We start from the raw sequence: 4,037 nt of genomic DNA on the forward strand, positions 1-4,037 counted from the left end.
CTAGTCATAGTCACATTCTTGCACACACATGCACATAGTTGCGAAAACACATAGGTTGTCATTCATACAATTTCAAATACACAAACATAAACATATTCATCACCAAAATAGAACATACACCTAAATCTACCAGCAAGCATACACAACCTACGAATCATTGGGAGCTAGTGACGAGGACATGCAACGGAGAACAACCCTAGTTTTTGGACTGACTAATATGAACCTTAAGGGTTCTCTTGGGAAAGCGACCAAGAGAGAAGATAACCCATAACTTTTGATGTTAAAACCTTGACTTGATTCCCAAAAACTTCACCCAAGATCACATCCAAGTCCTCTTAATGTGAACACCACTCGACGGACAACCTTCCTTTTGCCTAACGTGTCATTAACGTTTGTTTTCTTGTGATTTCGTGTCAGCTCTTTAAGTGTGAAGAACTTGGCTTATTTTTTTGTTCTTGAAAGTTAATTTGGCAGAGAGAGATGGTGAATGAGAGTGATAGAGACGTGAGAGAGAGATATATAGAGTGAGAGAGATGAGCGTGGGAGAGAAGAGTTTTCTTAGGCTTAGAAGTCTAGTATAGGACTTAGTCAAATAAGGATTTATTTAATTATTTAGAATATGATTTCCTTTAATTTTAAATCATCTAATAAATAATAAATATAAATAATTTCATTACCAACTTAAATTAAAAACAAATTTAATTAGTTGCTTCCACCTAGGTTCGAATCCGTGTGAAGCAAGACTTCACTTCAAGGGGCAATTTTCAGCCTTCTCTCCCCAAAATACCCCTCCAACTTATTAATCAAATAATTTATTATATATTTAGTGTAATTACGATACTACCCTTAGCCTTGAAAAATACCATTTTACCCCTATACCCTCCAAACAAAGATTTAACCTTTTTAAGTCTAGTAAAGACTCATTCGAGTAAATCTTCGTATTAGAGAGCCCTTAATGGCTACACCCAACCTTTTCTAGCTCAACTAACTGCCCAAGTTAGTTGTCTTGTCCGTAGCAAGGGTTTAGAGGTCTGGTTCTACGCGTATCAGTCCATGTGAACCCGGTTTAATTTTAGGCATTCTAGACACATTAAGCATTACTTATCTTATACATTTTTAGGGTTGTTACACTACTAATGTGGCAAATAGGGCTCCAACAAGCTACTAATGAGGCATATCAGATATAAGCAATGTTGAATAACGAAGATAACTTGATGACAGGCAAGCATGTTAAACATAACCTGCCTTCTTATTCACACATATATATTGTAGGCAGGTCATGGTCAACATGACTGCCTGTCAGCAAGGGTATATTCTTCATTCAACATTGCTAATTTTAAGATAAACTTGTGCCTTTATTTCCATCTTCTACGTTAGTGGTTTAATGGAGCTTCTTCAGCTATTTCCTATACTTATTCCAAAATTCGTAATTTTCTTCTTTTGATATGAGATTTTGGTTTCGCAGTCTCCTTTCCGATAAGGCTTACTGAAGATTTTTGTTGGAGCTTCCGTTTTCAATTGATCCATCTGATTTACCATTTGTGAGTTCTGTTTTTTCCTCTGTTCGATATTACTTCTCTTTGGGATTTAGTTTCTGCTTTTCTTTTCCTGATGCTTGATGAGTTTTACGTTTCTATTGGGTTCGCAAACATTTTTCATACATAGATTTGGAAGTCATAGAAGAGATTTCTCAAGTGAGGGTTCTATACGAGCCCCCAAATTTCAATTCTTAGATTTGCATATCTGAGAATTTAAATTTTTTGTGTTGAGTCAAATTAACATAAGAATTTATGCTTTTGTGTGATAATATCTTGTCAATGTTGGGAACAAATGTTGTGTTGCAGTGACCACCTTATTTTATAAGAGAAGGAATAGATATTAAATTATACATTCAACAAAGTAATATATGATTTGATGCAGGTTGGGAACTTGACTAATCGCTTTTTAGCGGAGTCTATTACAACCTGATATTAAATGTTCTCAACTATATGATTTCTAAGTATTTATGCTTAGAGACCAATTTTTCAGTACATTAGTCATATTAACTGACTACAGATCCAGGTTTGGTTTATATGTACAACTTAAAGTATACATCAAGCTAGGACGGGAAGACGAAAGATGAAAAATCTATTTCGCTTGTTTCATAAGGGAGGCGATGTATACCATAAACATTTCCCTTTTAGCATATCAAATAGAGGAATTAAACTGTCGGAGCTCACATAGGAAAACTAAATCAAAGAACATCATGATGAGCACACTGTTAACATGTCTCAAAACCCAAAGAGAATAGAGAATTTGTTGTGACTGTTACCTTGGGAAACTACTGCTTGTTTGGAAAAAACATGCTACCACATGTTAGTTTATAAATTTTGTTATTACTCATCTACCTTTGAATGTATAGTTTTTATCCTCCTTAGATTTTTAAGTGTGACTCTTGCATGCATCTTTTAACCACATAGAGTAGTTGTTCTCCTAATTTTAAGGTTGTTGTTCTGCAACCTTTTTTTGACCTTCATTTGAGCTGTCAGGTTAGTTTGGATTTGCTTTGTCGGCTTACACATGATTGATCGCACTATCAACTTTTAGCTTTGATTGCTATGGTTGTGGAAAATAGGGTCATAAGGTTAGAGATTGTCCTAATGTGAAGAGTCAAGACAAGGTTTCCTTTAATTCTTCATCTTGATAAGTTTATTAATTGTTTACTCTATAAATCACTTACCTGATCCAGCTTAGAAGATGAACTTAGGATTTTGGTGTGCGATTTCATGCCAAGAGGAAATTTGTAAAATCATCTATTCAAAAGTAAGTATAGTTCGTGTAAAAACATAACTGCTTATTTGACGCAAGGGCAGATTCACAAAATGATATGTAGATTCATTGGGACCCAATTGATTTTTCTAAATCATGTATAAGAAATTTATTTTAGTATGAACTTGTTTCAGTATGATTCATCTGATTTGAATGTGAATTTATCTTTGGTACATCTTGAACAGGAAGTGCTTATTTCGAACCACTGCCATAGAATCTCCAAATGAAGGTCATTCTCGAGGCAACTAAAGGATTGACATGCCTCCATAGCCCAGAAGCTAAAATTATATATCATGATTTCAAATTATTTATTATTTTGCTTGCTTCTATTTGTGAACTCCTACTTTTTCTTGTCCTTTACCTGAGCTCAGTTACAATCGGAAACCAAGTATAGGCTGCTCCATTTTCATCTGATTCTCTATTCAAGAAGTACGAAAATTCAACGATGGTGCTACATTGATCAATTTTCACTGTTTTATGTCATATATCAAACATTAGATAGTATGTTCATCAAAATGCATCAATGGTGCTAAATTGATCAATTTTCACTGTGTTGTGTTTCCTGCTTTAGATAGTATGTTTATCAAGAGTTTAACCAATCTTTACATATAGGTGTATCCAAATTGCTTAAGGCTTGCACAGCTCGAGTGTGTTCAATATGAAATTTAATATGATTTTGATATGTTACATGTTGTTATGGGCACTCAATCTTTTGATTCATATGTAAAAATTAACAGTCCATGGTCAACTCTTTCTCAATGTTTTGCTTTCTGCTCTTTCATCTACTTATGCAGGTAATATGAGATCCTCATTAATGTGTTCTGATGGATTTTATTCTCAATTTGGTGGGTATGTAATATGAATATTGTTTCACTTGCACATCACTGAGTTTAACTGCTGATATGGAAGTGTTCCTTTTTCTGCTTTTATGCATGCATTATTCGAGAATTTAAATTTCTACCGCTTTTAGAGCTCTCAGGGGTGGCTCGGCTATGTTAAAAAAAAAGACATGTGCCTCAGGCCCCCAAATTTAAGGTCTTTCATTTTAAATAATAATAAGTTATAAATTATTATTTTTTAACAAATATTGAATACTATTTGTAGAAAAAGTAAATTTTTCATGAAAATGAAGGTATTATGAAAACAAATTTGACATAATTGGAATATTATATCTCATGAAAAATAATTTACAATAAGAATGGCTATATAAGCAATTGAAAACTAGAACA

At 33.6% G+C, this 4,037-nt stretch overlaps 1 long non-coding RNA gene across 1 annotated transcript; it reads left to right on the forward strand.

The window, feature by feature from the left end:
* Window positions 1–1,321: 1,321 nt before the first annotated feature.
* LOC112940119 (uncharacterized) lies at window positions 1,322–3,737 on the forward strand. The gene is made up of 2 exons (XR_003243974.2): window positions 1,322–1,541; window positions 2,994–3,737. It is a non-coding gene; the product is annotated as an uncharacterized lncRNA (long non-coding RNA).
* Window positions 3,738–4,037: the final 300 nt, after the last annotated feature.

This window comes from Solanum lycopersicum, chromosome 10 (genome assembly GCF_036512215.1).
Source record: "Solanum lycopersicum chromosome 10, SLM_r2.1".
Classification (NCBI taxonomy): domain Eukaryota; kingdom Viridiplantae; phylum Streptophyta; class Magnoliopsida; order Solanales; family Solanaceae; genus Solanum; species Solanum lycopersicum.